Source organism: Callorhinus ursinus, unplaced genomic scaffold (assembly GCF_003265705.2).
Source record: "Callorhinus ursinus isolate GAN/ISIS: 27379988/994484 unplaced genomic scaffold, GSC_fseal_2.0 scaffold18, whole genome shotgun sequence".
Classification (NCBI taxonomy): Eukaryota; Metazoa; Chordata; class Mammalia; order Carnivora; family Otariidae; genus Callorhinus; species Callorhinus ursinus.
The window spans coordinates 5,344,252-5,361,677 of record NW_027397080.1 but is presented as its reverse complement, the minus strand read 5'-3'; the positions used below and the strand labels follow the sequence as shown (position 1 = coordinate 5,361,677).

At 40.7% G+C, this 17,426-nt stretch overlaps 1 protein-coding gene across 8 annotated transcripts in view; it reads left to right on the top strand.

Annotated features, from left to right (window-relative positions):
• Window positions 1-17,426, top strand: part of NFYC (nuclear transcription factor Y subunit gamma) — a 74,077-nt gene that overhangs the window by 25,728 nt on the left and 30,923 nt on the right. The gene's annotated exons all lie outside the window — the stretch shown is intronic.

Sequence of the window (17,426 nt, the reverse complement as noted above, 5' to 3'; positions counted from 1 at the left end):
TAACTCATCAGCATAATCTCCCATTTTCCAGTGGAGTCTGTGATTTAGATAATTATCTACATTCATGGTGCATTTTCTGAAGAACAGCTTTCTCTCCTTCCCTACTCTTTTTTGACTTTTCTATTGGATTACTGCACAAAGGTTATTGCACAGCCGGGTATAGGTACTTCAGAAGGGATTTCCCCATATGAACATTTCAGAGAAAAGCCTGAGTGAGGCCAAAGATACTTGGGGTCTTAAAATAGTTCTTGAGGAGCTTGTATTCTGTAGATTTGTGTTGAATTCCCACTATGAGCAAGGAATGTTTCCCTTGAGGATGTGCCAGAAACAAAGACAATTACGTAAGAACTGGGGAAAACATAGGAGCAGGGAAATTTTAGGCTTAAGAAATAACGTGCCAAATAATATGTCACACAAGTCTGAAGAAAGTGAATATATTAATTGTAGAAATAGATTTTATTGGGTGCTGAGAATGGTTTTTTGGGGAGAAAAAAATTTAGGGCCACTAATTAGTGAATGTGTATATTTAGTTTGTTATAGTTGTACAGTAAAAAGCAAGCTTCTTAACAGTGCTATTCCCAAAAAACCTTAACAAGGTTGGTTTCATCCCATGAAATAGTCTCAACAGTTCTTGCTTTCGGAACATGTTCGCTGTACTCCAGAGCTCAAAACAGAATCTTTATCTTGGATGGTAGGGCCAGGTAGGGTGGATGCTGCCTAGACTCCTGGTCTCTTCTGCCTCCTAATGTAACAAACAAAATTTCTTTTGAAGGACAAAGCAGCCACACACACGCCTAGCTTACAGAAGTTTGACGTGTCCTAGGAGACATGTTCTAGGAATTTAAATGTTTTTGGATTATTCTGGAGGGAAAACCTGCATAGCTATTGTCATTGACATTCCTGGGGATTAAAATTTGGAGCATTCCTAGTTATTTCCATTTGAATTCTTTGCTTATTTGGAAGAGTACACTCATTCTAAATTTAACAGTTTAAAGGGCTTTACAATTTATTTCATGTTTATAAGAGCGATGGGAAAAGATTTCTGTGTATTTGTTTCCATGCATCTGAAGTCTGGACTCTTAGAAATTACGTTAACAACAAAGTCTAAATTAGAGGAAGAAATAAGTTGGGTTACTTGCTACAGTACCTGAGGGAGATAGGTCTTTGGGCTTGGTGCTCTGCTTGAGACCATTCAGGCCAAGAGTAGGTGTCTTGCCTTGCTCTCAGCAGTGAAGATGATATACCATCTGGCACTTGTATGATGCTTGGTATTTTTCAAGGCTTTCCAGCATGTATTTTCCTATTTGTGTGCTGCAGCTGCCCTGTGAGGTGCTCCTACAGGTGAACAGAGGCCCTAAGAAGTTAAGTGATTTGCCTAAGATCATAAACATAGCAAGTTAGTAGCCAGAGAGCAAGAATCTCTAGACCCAGTCCATTTTCTTTATGTATTTCCCTGTACTTTACTGCCCCCCACTGTTCACAACTGAGTATTTATAGCTGCTACTGACTGACCTGGAGACATGCTAAGGGGAAGGGTAAAATAGGAAAAAGAAAAAAGCGACAGAGCTTGGAAAGAGACAACAGAAATAAGAGGATGTTTATATGATAGTAGATAGCAATGCCATTAGCATTTTCTATTACTGTCCCAGAGATGATGGGACCAAGTAGATAAAAATTATCTTTTGGGTTAAGGATTTGAGTCATTGGTCCCAGCCAAGACTGCTCGTCTCTCTGAAGAGTTTGAATATATGCAAACCTTAAAATAGTGCAAAAAGGGAGAATGAACGAGTTATAATAAGGCCAGAACAGAATTGTAGAGCTTTTGTGTTTCCGACTCCACCATTTACTATATTGTGCCCTTGAGCAAGTAACTAATCCTTAGCTTTCTTATTTGTAAAATTGGAATAATATTGATATCTTTATCCCTGAGCTGAGTGAAGATCAGTTGAGGGTAATGTGTGTGACAAGTATTTATTGTAAACTCTACAGCTCTTAAATTGGCATCGAAACATTCTTCAGAATCACACTTCTCACTTCTGGGCACACACAAATACAGGATCCTGCCAGAAGCAGGAAGAGGTTATTCTCAGGATTTCTAAATCTGAGAAGGGATCTAGTAGGCAAAATGCCTCTTTGTTTTAGGATACAGTTTAACTCACGCTACTGGCACTATTTCTGTCTCCAGCTCAAGTCAGAATTCTCTTTCAGGCTCAGAGCCTGAAAAACCAGTAACTCACCATTCTTCCTGCAAGAATTTATTCACTCTTATTAGGTTGGAGAGTCAAAGAGATTAACAAATACTCCTTTGGGGTGGAGGGGGCTGGCCCAGTTCACTCCTAATGGAGGCAGAACAGGTGAGGGAGCCGTGTAACAGCTGTGTGCTGTAGGGCAAGCTTCTCAACCTCCGTTGCTCAGTTGCCCCATTGTTAAACGAGGGGTAACACCTCTTCTGTCATGGAAGGATTTGATGAAAGAAAACACTTAACAGTTTAGAACTGGGTTCTAAATGTTACCTGATCCTTTTTTTTATAAAGGGCCAGATGATATTTTTGGCTTGCAAGTCATACAGTTGATGTTGTAACTCTTCAACTATACTGTTGTAGCATGAGAGCAGCCTTCAGCAGTGTCACTGAATGAGGGTGCAGTCTTCCAATAAAACTTAACTTATGCAAACAGACTGCAGGCCCGATTTTGGCCTGTGGGCTCTCATTCCCAGACCTTTGCTTTAGGAGTACTCCACCGAAATATTTGATTTTTTTCCTCTGTCACACAAAATAGTGTTTTATTGCTGTCATATATGCAGGGATGGTTTAAGTTGAACATTAATGACCAAATGAGGAAGAAAGTATGTGAAGTAAGATGTTTACATACCATTTTCTCTTCCACAGAAACAGATCTTAAAGTGTTCTGTTCATGCTTTCCTATCATTTTAATTATGCTTATACCGGTTGCTATGCCTTCCAAGTTTTTCCAGTTATTACTGTACTATGATCTGGCCCTTGTTTAAAAGATTATGTTGTAGTAGATAGCAAACAGAAACATGTTTTTGTTTTTGAAGGAAAAATGTTTCTGCTGCCAATTTAAAAATGTGTCCTTGTGAACAGATCTTTAGGGAGAATAATGTGCAGCTAGTTCCAACCCTTAGTCTTTTGGGAAGCATGGTTTTTCCAGTAGGCAGTTTGAAAAACAGCTTCATACTTAGCTTTTCAGAGCTAGAAACAGACATACCCTCAAACATTGAACTGGGCATTAATCAGGGTTGGGGAAAACGGTCTCCAGTCAGGCTACGTTATTCATTCTTATAGTGGTGGGTATAAAACCACAAAACCAGTAAGTTTGACTAACTGGGATCCAGTTATGTAAGGGTTTAGAACTTAAGTAGGAAGGTTTCTGGCACTAAGCTTAGTGCTTTCTTGCATGATTAAGTAGATGAGCTTAAAGACTGCTGACCCCTCTTTTCTCTGTAATCACCCTGCCTTCTTTTGTATTCATTCCTGTATTGCATCCTCAAGTGGTCCAGTGCAGGTCTTCCATACCAGACCACCCCTTTGGCATATATGTTCAGTATACATTGCTCTTGGAGTGGCTTAGTGGAATGACAGGCCAGTTCACAAACACAGGTCTTTTAGTTTCCAGAGTAGTGCTGTTTTTCTCCTGAAATTGTTGATTTGAGATTGGTTTTATTGTAGAGAACATATGCCTCCTTAAATCTTGAAATGCTCTTTAGCCATGATTGATATTGGCATATATCCTTAGGTCCATCTGTACAAACATTAGAACCAAATTGTCTGTTAGTGGAATTGTTTTGTTTCAGAAGTCTTAGTTCTCAAATTTCATTTACATTTTTCTTTGTAGTGTGGAAGAATATCTAAAATGGCAAGCACAAAGAAGCTTAAATCCTACCCCTTTCTTACCCATCTAGTTATTCATGTTAATATCCTTTGTCTGTATCTCTCACTCTCCATTTGAAATATAACATCCCAACAGTTTTGGCTAATTCAAATAAACCTGGAACTAACTTCAATAAATACTTGAACAGTACTGGAACATAATAAAATGCATGTGAAAGTGCTGCCAGTTGGGCAAAATAAAAAGCATGTCATCTAATGACAGAGGAAGACATGATCAGAACACGAGTCACAAAGGGAGTGAAGAAGATAGTGCTTTGAACATGGGGAGATGCACAGGGATGGCTGGGGTGCCTGTGGTCTAAAGGCTGCAAGTTGGATTTTGCGGGGGGGATGGTCATTAAAGGGAAACATGGTACCATTGTTTAGATTTTTCAGTCGTAAAACTGGGCTGGGATATATTTGCTTGCATTTGACAATGAGAGTGTTGTTTTTAGGTGAAACCTGATTTCTTGGAATGGGTCAGCTCTAGTACTTTAATAGGAAGCAGTGTTGGTCAAGGATTGGGTTTCATTTCGGGGGAGCTTTCTTTGATCTTTTTTCCTTGAACAGATATGTTAGGGTTTTAGGTATTATCTCCCAACAACATCTATTTGGTTTTAGTTATTTCAAAGACTATATAGTGGGTTTAGTGAGGTATATGCCAAGAGAGCTAAAGTCTAATGGTACAGAGTTTTAGAAACCAGGGAATATTGCAGTAAAATCTTATATTTCTTTGTATTTTATGAGGTTGATCACTTTGGTAAATCCTGTTTCGTGTCTGTATCACTGAGGGAGGATTTGGTGAGCCATGGTACCTGCTCAAGAGCAAGAGCTTGAAAGATTTCCAGGATCTTTAGAAGAGGAGCACTCTGCTTCTGAGATGTTCTGAAAACTGTTTAGGTCTTTTTCTTTCTTCATCAATGATAAAGAGTAACTGGATATTAGAGTGACAGCTAGATTTTTCCATCCTTGAATGATCTGATTGAATCATCTTCTCTCCTCCATGATTTTCTCCTTATTTTCCTGCTAATCAATGGCCAGACAGAGGTATTTGTCCTCCTTCTACTTACCTTTTGTCATTAATTTTTCAAACTTTACTAATCTGTCCTGGTCACCTTTCTGAGAAAGTTCTGTCTTTCAAAGATTTATACTTAGGAGTGGTATGCACCCATGTTTCCAGGCTTCCAGTCGCCTTGCAACTTCAGGGCGTGGGGGATGGGGGGCGTGGGGGATGGGCAGCATGTTGTGGCCTTCCTGTCCTGCCCTTTTATCTTAAATTCACTTCAGTAAGTCAGTTTCAGGTGGATTTCTTCTTCTTTTTTTTTTTTTTATTTATTTGACGGAGACACAGAGAGAGAAGGAATGCAGACAGGGGGAGTGGGAGAGGGAGAAGCAGGCTTCCTGCTGAGCAGGGAGCCCAACGTGGGGCTCGATCCCAGGACCCTGGGATCATGACCTGAGCCAAAGGCAGACGCTTAACGACTGAGCCACCCAGGCGCCCCAAGTTTCAGGTGGATTTCTGATCTTATTTTGAAGGCCCAGAGAGAACCTCATTTATTCTGAGCTTCCCAGAATAGCTTCTATAACCAGCCACTTCCTTTGGTTGTCAGGCAATCCCATTAAGTCTATTTCAGGGCCAGCCTTTCCAAGAGACCTCTTTTTCTCAGAAAGGCCATACCCAGCAACTCTCTTGCCCCTTCATTCAGGAGTAATCAGTCAGACTGTGCTAGACTCTGTGACAGATCCAGAGATCAGTCATATTCAGGTCCTACCCACAAGGAGCTTGTAAACCAGAAGGAAATATGATAAGACACACACATAAATAATGATCATACAAGATAACATGGTGATGGCAGAAAGAGGTGCAGATCAAGGGCTCTGAAGATTCACAGGAAGGAGTGATCATGTCCAGATGGGGATGTTTAGAGAAGACTTGTGGACAGATGACAGTTGAGTTGAGCATTGGAGAAACAGCCTTTTTGTGATGGACTTTGAGTCTTCCCTTTCTAGCTTTGCAAAGCAAACTGTTTTTAAAAGCAGATAAATTTAATAGATACTGGGAGTTGAGATTATTTCTGGCAACAACCATTCGATACTTCATCTGATCCTTTCATCTTTATTAAACAGTTAAACAGACATCTTATTCAAGTATTATAAAGTAATTAACATGAATGATAAATCTAATATTAATAATTAAGTCTGGGAAATTCTATGCTGCATATTTCTTTTTTTAAGATTTACTTATTTATTTTAGAGACCACGAGCGGGAGGGGCAGAAGGAGAGGGAGGGAGACTCTCAAGCAGACTCCCTGCTGAGTGCAGAGCCTGGTACAAGGCTCTATATCTCACGACCCTGAGATCAGGGCCTGAGCTGAAACTAAGTGTCAGATGCTTAACTGACTGCACCACCCAGGCACCCAAAAAGTCACCTGTTTTTGTTGTCGTTGTTGTTGTGTTTGTTTGTTTAAAGTAGGCTCCATGCCCAGTGTGGAGCCTAGTGGGGCTTGAACTCATGACCCTGAGATCAAGACCTGAGCTGAATCAAGAGTTGGATGCTTAACTGACTGAGGCATCCAGGTGCCCCTATGCTGCATGTTTCATGAGTGATCTAAAGCAATGCACTTGGTCTTAAGGCAGTTTTGTTGTCAACTGTATATAAATAGCTTTGTCCTGCGATAGAGATAGCAATTTAACATGGAATAAAAAGGATCGTGGGGGTGCCTGGCTGGTTCATTCAGTTGAGCATCTGACTTTGGCTCAGGTCATGATCTCAGGATCCTGGGATCAAGCCCCAGCTTTGGGCTCTGGGCTCATTCGGGAGTCTGCTTTTCCCTTTCCCTCTGCCCCTCCCCTTGCTCATGCTGTCTCGCTCGCTCACTCGCTCTCAAAAAAAGAAAAAAAAAAAAGGATCCTGAAATATTAATCTTTCTTACTTTTAAATACATACTTTCTTGTTACCCTAGAAAATGGATCTGGCATATATTCCATGGGCTGTAGATGTTATGAATAGGCTGTTTCTGTAGCAAAATCAACTTAGTTGCAATTAATGTATTTAATTACTAAAGTCAGACTGATAAGATTAACTAAGGTTGGTTTATATTTTTTAGCTTGTTGGGGTGTTTAGTGAGCAAAATTTGTTTGCTCATTAGGTTTTATTATTTTAATCCTGAGCCTCAGTCAGAAAATGTTGAGAACACCAGTTTGTTTTCATAAAATCTTTTGCTTGATGGACGCCTGGGTGGCTCAGTTGGTTAAGCGTCTGCCTTCAGCTCAGGTCATGGTCCCAGGGTCCTGGGATCGAGCCCCACATCGGGCTCCCTGCTAGGCGGGAAGCCTGCTTCTCCCTCTCCCACTTCCCCTGCTTGTGTTCCCTCTCTCCCTGTGTGTCTCTCTCTGTCAAATAAATAAAATCTTAAAAAAAAAAATCTTTTGCTTGAGATTTGGTCTAATTTTTTTTAAGATTTTATTTATTTGACAGAGAGACACAGTCTAATTTTTATTTTTTTTATGTTGTATACAAGAAACCCACTTTATTTTATTTTTTAAAATAATTTTTATTGTTATGTTAATCACCATACATTACATCATTAGTTTTTGATGTAGTGTTCCATGATTCATTGTTTGTGCCTAAGACCCAGTGCTCCACGCAGAATGTGCCCTCTTTAATACCCATCACCAGGCTAACCCATCCCCCCAACCCCCCTCCCCTCTAGAACCCTCAGTTTGTTTTTCAGAGTCCATCGTCTCTCATGGTTCTTCTCCCCCTCCGACTTACTCCCCTTCATTCTTCCCCTTCTGCTATCTTCTTCTTCTTTTTTTTTCCCTTAACATATATTGCATTATTTGTTTCAGAAGTACAGATCCATGATTCATCAGTCTTGTACAATTCACAGTGCTCACCATAGCACATACCCTCCCCAATGTCTATCACCCAGCCACCCAATCCCTCCCATCCCCCACCACTCCAGCAACCCTCAGTTTGTTTCCTGAGATTCAGAATTCCTCATATCAGTGAGGTCATATGATACATGTCTTTCTCTGATTGACTTATTTCACTCAGCATAACACCCTCCAGTTCCATCCACGTCGTTGCAAATGGCAAGATCTCACTCCTTTTGATGGCTGCATAATATTCCATTGTGTATATATACCACATCTTCTTTATCCATTCATCTGTCAGTGGACATCTTGGCTCTTTCCACAGTTTGGCTATTGTGGACATTGCTGCTATAACCATTGGGGTGCACGTACCCCTTCGGGTCCCTACGTTTGTATCTTTGTGGTAAATACCCTGTAGTGCAATTGCTGGATCGTATGGTAGCTCTAATTTCAACTGTTTGAGGAACCTCCATACTGTTTTCCAGAGTGGTTGCACCAGCTTGCATTCCCACCAACAGTGTAGGAGGGTTCCCCTTTCTCCACATCCCCGCCAACATCTGTCGTTTCCTGACTTGTTAATTTTAGCCATTCTGACGGGTGTGTGGTGGTATCTCATTGAGGTTTTGATTTGGATTTCCCTGATGCCGAGCAATGTTGAGCACTTTTTCATGTGCCTGTTGGCCATTTGGATGTCTTCTTTGGAAAAATGTCTGTTCATGTCTTCTGCCCATTTCTTGATTGGATTATTTGTTCTTTGGGTGTTGAGTTTGATAAGTTCTTTATAGATTTTGGATACTAGCCCTTTATCTGATATGTCATTTGCAAATATTTTCTCCCATTCTGTTGGTCGTCTTTTGGTTTTGTGGACTGTTTCTTTTGCTGTGCAAAAGCTTTTTATCTTGATGAAATCCCAAGAGTTCATTTTTGCCCTGGCTTCCCTTGCCTTTGGTGATGTTTCTAGGAAGAAGTTGCTGTGGCTGAGGTGGAAGAGGTTGCTGCCTCTGTTCTCCTTTAGGATTTTGATGGACTCCTGTCTCACGTTTAGGTCTTTCAACCATTTGGAGTCTATTTTTGTGTGTGGTGTAAGGAAATGGTCCAGTTTCATTCTTCTGCATGTGGCTGTCCAATTTTCCCAACACCATTTGTTGAAGAGACCGTCTTTTTTCCATTGGACATTCTTTCCTGCTTTGTCAAAGATGAGTTGACCATGGAGTTGAGGGTCCATTTCTGGGCTCTCTATTCTGTTCCGTTGATCTATGTGTCTGTTTTTGTGCCAGTACCATACTGTCTTGATGATGATAGCTTTGTAATAGAGCTGGAAGTCCGGAATTGTGATGCCGCCAGCTTTGCTTTGCTTTTCTTTTTCAATATTCTTCTGGCTATTCGGGGTCTCTTCTGGTTCCATACAAATTTTAGGATTATTTGTTCCATTTCTTTGAAAAAGGTGGATGGTATTTTGATGGGGATTGCATTGAATGTGTAGATTGCTCTAGGTAGCACTGACATCTTCCAATGTTTGTTCTTCCAATCCATGAGCATGGAACGTTTTTCCATTTCTTTGTGTCTTCTTCAATTTCTTTCATGAGTATTTTATAGTTTTCTGAGTACAGATCCTTTGCCTCTTTGGTTAAATTTATTCCTAGGTATCTTATGGTTTTGGGTACAATTGTAAATGGGATCGACTCCTTGATTTGTCTCTCTTCTGTCTTGTTGTTGGTGTATAGGAATGCCACTGATTTCTGTGCATTGATTTTATATCCTGCTACTTTACTGAATTCCTGTATGAGTTCTAGCAGTTTTGGGGTGGAGTCTTTTGGGTTTTCCACATACAGTATCATATCATCTGCAAAGAGTGAGAGTTTGACTTCCTCTTTGCCGATTTGGATGCCTTTGATTTCTTTTTGTTGTCTGATTGCTGTGGCTAGGATTTCTAATACTATGTTGAATAGCAGTGGTGAGAGTGGACATCCCTGCCGCGTTCCTGACCTTAGGGGAAAAGCTCTCAGCTTTTCCCCATTGAGAATGATATTCGCTGTAGGTTTTTCATAGATGGCTTTTATGATATTGAGGTATATACCCTCTATCCCTATACTCTGAAGAGTTTTGATCAAGAAAGGATGCTATACTTTGTCAAATGCTTTTTCTGCATCTGTTGGGAGGATCATATGATTCTTGTTCTTTCTTTTGTTAATGTATTGTATCACGTTGATTGATTTGCGGATGTTGAACCAGCCTTGCAGCCCAGGGATAAATCCCACTTGGTCATGGTGAATAATCCTTTTAATGTACTGTTGGATCCTATTGGCTAGTATTTTGGTGAGAATTTTTGCATCCATGTTCATCAAGGATATTGGTCTGTAATTCTCCTTTTTGGTGGAGTCTTTGTCTGGTTTTGAGATCAAGGTAATGGTGGCCTCATAAAATGAGTTTGGAAGTTTTCCTTCCATTTCTGTTTTTTGGAACAGTTTCAGGAGAATAGGTATTAATTCTTCTTTAAATGTCTGCTAGAATTCCCCTGGGAAGCCATCTGGCTCTGGGCTTTTGTTTCTTGGGAGATTTTTGATGACTGCTTCAATTTCCTTAGTGGTTATAGGTCTGTTCAGGTTTTCTATTTCTTCCTGGTTCAATTTTGGTAGTTGATACATCTCTAGGAATGCACCCATTTCTTCCAGGTTATCTAATTTGCTGGCACAGAGTTGCTCATAATATGTTCTTATAATTGTTTGTATTTCTTTGGTGTTCTTTGTGATCTCTCCTCTTTCATTTTTGATTTTGTTGATTTGGGTCATTTCTCTTTTCTTTTTGATAAGTCTGGCCAGGGGTTTATCAATCTTGTGAATTCTTTCAAAGAACCAGCTCCTAGTTTTGTTGATCTGTTCTACTGTTCTTTTGGTTTCTATTTCATTGATTTCTGCTCTGATCTTTATTATTTCTCTTCTCCTGCTGGGTTTAGGCTTTATTTGCTGTTCTTTTTCCAGCTCCCTTAGGTGTAGGGTTAGGTTGTGTATTTGAGACCTTTCTTGTTTCTTGAGAAAGGCTTGTATTGCTATATACTTTCCTCTCAGGACTGCTTTTGCTGTATCCCAAAGATTTTGAACAGTTGTGTTTTCATTTTCATTGGTTTCCATGAATTTTTTTAATTCTTCTTTAATTTCCTGTTGACCCATTCATTCTTTAGTAGGATGCTCTTTAGCCTCCATGTATTTGAGTTCTTTCCGACTTTCCTCTTGTGATTGAGTTCTAGTTTCAAAGCATTGTGGTCTGAAAATATGCAGGGAATAATCCCAATCTTTTGGTACTGGTTGAGACCTGATTTGTGACCTAGGATGTGATCAATTCTGGAGAATGTTCCATGGCCACTAGAGAAGAATGTGTATTCCGTTGCTTTGGGATGGAATGTTCTGAATATGTCTGTAAAGTCCATTTGGTCCAGTGTTTCATTTAAAGTCTTTATTTCCTTGTTGATCTTTTGCTTAGATGATCTGTCCATTTCAGTCAGGGGGGTGTTAAAGTCCCCCACTATTTTTGTTTTGTTGTCAATGTGTTTCTTTGCTTTTGTTATTAATTGCCTTATATAATTGGCTGCTCCCATGTTAGGGGCATAGATATTTACAATTGTTAGATCTTCTTGTTGGAAAGACCCTTTAAGTAGGATATAGTGTCCTTCCTCATCTCTTATTAGAGTCTTTGTTTTAAAATCTATTTTGTCTGATATAAGGATTGCCACCCCAGCTTTCTTTTGGTGTCCATTAGTATGGTAAATGGTTTTCCACCCCCTCACTTTCAATCTGGGGGTGTCTTTGGGTCTAAAATGAGTCTCTTGCAGACAGCATATTGATGGGTCTTGTTTTTTAATCCAATCTGATAGCCTGTGTCTTTTGATTGGGGCATTGAGCCCATTTACATTCAGGGTAACTATTGAAAGGTATGAATTTAGTGCCATTGTATTGCTTGTAAGGTGACTGTTACGGTATACGGTATATTGTCTGTGTTCCTTTCTGATCTATGCTGCTTTTAGGCTCTCTTTTTGCTTAGAGGACCTCTTTCAATATTTCTTGTAGGGCTGGTTTCGTGTTTGCAAATTCCTTTAGTTTTTGTTTGTCCTGGAAGCTTTTTATCTCTCCTTCTATTTTCAATGATAGCCTAGCTGGATACAGTATTCTTGGCTGCATATTTTTCTCGTTTAGTGCTCTGAAGATACCATGCCAGTCCTTTCTGGCCTGCCAGGTCTCTGTGGATAGGTCTGTTGCCAATCTAATGTTTCTACCATTGTAGGTTACATATCTCTTCTCCCGAGCTGCTTTCAAGATTTTCTCTTTGTCTCTGAGACTCGTAAGTTTTACTATTAGATGTCGAGATGTTGACCTATTTTTATTGATTTTGAGAGGGGTTCTCTGTGCCCCCTGCATTTTGATGCCTGTTTCCTTCCCCACATTAGGGAAGTTCTCTGCTATTATTTGCTCCAATATACCTTCTGCCCCTCTCTCTCTTTCTTCTTCTTCTGGGATCCCAATTATTCTAATGTTGTTTCGTCTTATCGTATCGCTTATCTCTCGAATTCTGCCCCCGTGATCCTGTAGTTGTTTATCTCTCTTTTTCTCAGCCTCTTTATTTTCCATCATTTGGTCTTCTATATCGCTGATTCTCTCTTCTGCCTCATTTATCCTAGCAGTTAGTGCCCCCATTTTTGATTGCACCTCATCAATAGCCTTTTTGATTTTGACTTGGTTAGATTTTAGTTCTTTATTTCTCCAGAAAGGGTTTCTCTAATAACTTCCACACTTTTTTCAAGCCCAGCTAGTATCTTTAAAGTCATGATTCTGAACTCTAGGTCTGACATCGTACTAATGTCAGTATTGAGTACGTCCCTGGCAGACAGTACTACCTCTTGTTCTTTTTTGCTGAGGTGATTTTTTTCATCTTGTCATTTTGTCCAGAGGAGAACAGATGAATGAGAGAACAGAATGCTAACAGGTTAACAACGTCTCCAGCAAATATACTCTATACAAATTAGAAAAGACCTGAAACCAGGGGACAAGAAAGGGAAAGAAAGAAGAGGGAAAAAAAGGAAAAAGAAAAAGATAAAAACAAACAAAAACAGAACAAAACAAAAAAAAACCAATATGATCAAATATGATCAGGCTAGTGCATAGATCAGTGCCACACACTAGCTTTTGGGCATATTTTGGTCTGTTAGAAGAAAGTGCCTGCTAAAATTTTAAAGGTAGAAAGAGTTATATATGTACAAAATAAGGGTTGATACAATGAAGGGATGGCAGATGACTGTAAAGATGAAAATTATAAAAGATTTTATAAAAGGAATTGGTAAGTTGTTTTTAAAAAGAAAAAGAAAAAAGAAAAAAAAAGGGAGAGAATGTGATCAGGCAGGAGACTAGAACAAAGCCATACACTAGTGATTTAGGGTATATTTGGATCTGTTAGAAGAAATTGTATCTCAAAATTTTAAATAGAGAACAACTTATATATATATATATATGCCAAAAATAAGGGTAACTACTATGAAGGGATAGAAATATGACTCTAAAAATGAAAAATAAAAAATGTTTTTTTAAAAAAGGGATTGATAAGGTGTTGTTTGAAAAAGGGAAAAAGAAAAATTAAAAAAAAAACAGTTAAAAAAATGAACTTTGAAAAACTAATGAATTATGGTAAAAAAAAAGCCATGAATTCTATGTGCAGTATTCCCCTAGTGCTGGAGTTCTCCCGTTCTCCTTGATCGGTAAACTTGGTCTTGGCTTGCTGGCTGCTCGTGCTGATCTTCTGGGGGAGGGGCCTGCTTGTCGTGGTTCCCAAATGTCTTTGCCGGAGGCGGAATTGTCTGCCCTTGTGAGTCCGGGCTAAGCATGCTGCTCCGGTTTGCTCTCAGGAGCTTTTGTTCCCTGCAAGCTCTCGGTACAGCTTTGGAGGACCAGGGTGAAAATGGTGGCCTCCCAATCTCTGCCCGGAGGAGCTGAGAACTCGGGGCCCCGCTCCTCAGTGTGTCCCCAGAGAAGAGCAGTCAGTCCCGTCTCCCTGGTCTCTGGCCACACTGCGTGCTCACCCGGCCTGTGACCGAGCGTTTCTATCTCTGGCACCCGACCCCGTGTGGAGTCTCCAAACCCAGCAGATCCCTGCGGTGTGCTCCCGCACCGCTCCTCCCCAGGAAGGAAGGGGAGTCTCCCCGGCTCTGCCGCTTGTTGGGTCCCTGCTGGAGGAGCAGTAGCCCGACTGGGCCACGGGTCACAGTTTATGGCAACCCCGAGCTGAGAGCCTGCGCCTCGGCTCCGTCTCTGCAGCTGGCTTCCCCGCTCCGATACCTGGGAGCTCTGCTGCACTCAGGCACCCCCGGTCTTTCTGTGACCCCGAGGGTCCTGAGACCACACTGTCCCGCGAGGGTTCCACCCCCCGCTTAGCCACTGGAGCAACGTCCCTCAGCGGAGCCGACTTCTAAAAGTTCTGATTTTGTGCTCCGCGGCTCTATCACTTGCTAGAAGCGGCCGATGGAGGCCCCCTCCCCCACCGTCTATCCTTCCGAATATTGCCTCGGATTCACTTCTCCGCATGTCCTACCTTCCAGTAAGTGGTCGCTTTTCTGTTCAGAGTGTTGTTACTTTTCTTATCTCTGATCTGTTGAGTTCCTAGGTGTTCAGAATGGTTTGATCCCTATTCAGCTGAATTCCTGAGACCAGGCGAAATCCAGGTCTCCTACTGCTCCATCTTGCTCCGCCCCCCCTAATTTTTATTTTTAAAAAATTTTTTTAAATGTTTTATTTATTCATGAGAGAGAGAGAGGCAGAAGCAGAGGAAGAAGCAGGCTCCCCGCCTAGCGGGGAGCCTGATGCGGGACTCGATCCCAGGACCCTGGGATCATGACCTGAGCCGAAGGCAGACGCTTAACCATCTGAGCCACCCAGGCGCCCCCACAGTCTAATTTTTAAAGCCTGACTGCTGCTGAGGAGAATGACTCTGCTTTGAGGAAAACCTTATTTATTTATTTGTTTGTTTTTTATTTATTTATTTGAGAGAGCTGGCCAAGGGGCAGAGGGAGAGGGTGAGAGAGAAGCCACAAGCAGACTCCCCACTGAGCACAGAGACCAAAGCGGGGCTCGATCCCACAACCATGAGATCATGACCTGAGCCACCCAGGCGCCCCAAGGAAAACCTTTTGAATAAAAGTAGTCACTGTTTCTAGGAATTTATAGTAACAATTCACGTTCTTTCAAGAGGTATTAAAAGAATTACCTACTAATCATCTCTGTGCAGAGATGCTAGAAATCATGTTCCTCATGAGAAGATCTTCTGTTTCTGATGAGAATACCTTTGTTTTTGAAGACAGGAATTTATAAAAAGACGTTTCTGGATGGAAAAATCATAAGGCTGTAACTGTAAATCCAGAGCTTAATTGGAACTTTGCAAATATAACTTAATATAAAGAAGAACACTCAGATGGAAAAGGGTACCTTACCAGTAAGCCAGTTTCCCAGAACCGGGGAGGGAGATGCCCATATTGAAGCTGAATGACCACTTGGGATAGGATTGAGGGGGTTGGCTGAGGTTGGAATAGAGCTGTGAGCGTGGTTTTAGAGTGGTGAGCCTCGGTGGCTCTTGATGTCTTTTCTTTTAAGTCCTGAACTTTAATGATGCAATAAAATGTAAAGGACATTATTATTTGACTTGTATATTTTGCCATTACCCATTTGTGATTTTCTAATGCAGATGGGTCTCTGAAATTAGAAATTTAACCTTCAATACATTTCTCAGTTCCAGAAAGACTTGTTAACTTTTGTTTTGTACCTAACCCTCGTTCCCAACCGTGTGTGGCTCTGAGCCAGCCAGATTCATTCATGATCTATTGACTGCACAGATGTTTGGGAACTGATGACACCAGCACATACTTAGTTGGGATGGCTCATAATTTAAAAGCAAGACTGTCCACAGACAAAATTTAAAGGTGCTTCTTGAAGTGTGAGCCTTTATAATGTTTATGGGAACAGATTAGAGGACAGCCGAAACTTCTTACCAACTTTCTAAAGCTCACTCAAATTGAACCCTACCCATGCAGGTATACAAAGATACCACACTGGCAGTGGTGTGGTGTGCATCTTCTTTCACTGTAGCAGTTCATGTGGCAAATTTTGCTAAGATCAGGCCTTTCCATGGAGCCATACAATAAAAGCTTAGATTCTTTTTTAAGTTTTTGATATTTATTTTTATTTCTAGAAAGATTTTTTTGTTTGCTCCATTTTGAAAGGTTAGAGTCTAGGGGCACCTGGGTGGCTCAGTTGGTTAAGCGTCTACCATCAGCTCAGGTCACGATCCCTGAATCTTGGGATCGAGCCCTGCATGGGCTCCCTGCTCAGTGGAGAGCCTGCTTCTCCTTCTGCCCTGCGCCCCCCCCCCCACAGCTTGTGCTCTCTCTCTCTCTCTCTCTCAAATAAATAAAATCTTTTAAAAAATAAAAATAAAAGGTTAGAGTCTCTCTTCACTGTAATCAGTATCTTGTAAGTATCTATTAAAAATAAACTTCTTTCGGTTGCTTAGATTTCTTTGATCTCAGCATATCTAAGAGAATCGTGTATAGACCTTGTGCATACGATGATGAATGAAAATGTCATGGGAGCTGAGCTGAGAGGACCATACTTGGTTATTGAGGACTGAAGATTTTATCTAGTCATTTCAACTGTGACTCAACACTCTTCACTTTAATTCTCTCCAAACCTCCAAGATCATATTGCTTCCTAGTACTTAAGAGTTCCTGTTGATGTATAGGGCTGCTTGTTGGCCTCCAGCACCAGAAATTGGCTCCAAATCTTTTCCCATTACATCATCACCCACTAATGTCATTACACCAGAGTGAAATCTGCTTTGAAGATTGTACTCTTGTTTTCCTTCCATCTCTTTCCTCTCATCATTTCCTTTAGAAGGAGAAAGAAAAAAAATTAGAGACCTCTTGGACAATCCCAGGCAAACATTTAAGGGGGAATCAAACATCCTCAGTCTAAACCTAGATTTATCAGTCTTCATTCCACTCTGCTGACAGAAAGTGATCTGCCCAGCATGTGTCCTTATGGAGTCTGGAAAGGAACACGTTTGGTCATGTGACACCTGACTTTTGTGCTTTTCTCTCAGCCCTTCAGAATTAGTTCTTAATGATTTACATAGCTCTCTGCCAGCATCTTGTCACTGGCTTGTTAAACTTTTTAAAATAATTTTCCAGAATAGAAATTCTTAGGACATCACTAAGTTTCTTATTCTTTGTGTTTAATTAAACTGTTTCTTGCATTTAAGTATTTGCCAGATAAGCATTTAAGCCATCTGGAGTTTTTTACTTTCCCCCTGTAAATCTTATAAAACTTACAATATTATCTACAGTTAAAATTGATACAGGGATCCTTACTTATCTTCCCTCCCCCAACACAAAAGCAGTTGATCGCATGCAGGTTCTGACTCTCTTTTCTCTATCCTAAATTTCATTCCCCATTGTTTTTCAACTACCTTTAAAGCTTCCAGTTGATGGTATGCTTTGGCTTTTTCCTAACAGAGAGGTTCAAGTAAGGAAAGAATTGGGAAGTAGTTTCAGTTCAGAGACTTGGTGCTACCCACTCAATTATTGGCCCAGGCTTTAGCACTTCTGTGCCCTCTGAGGCAGATTAGCTT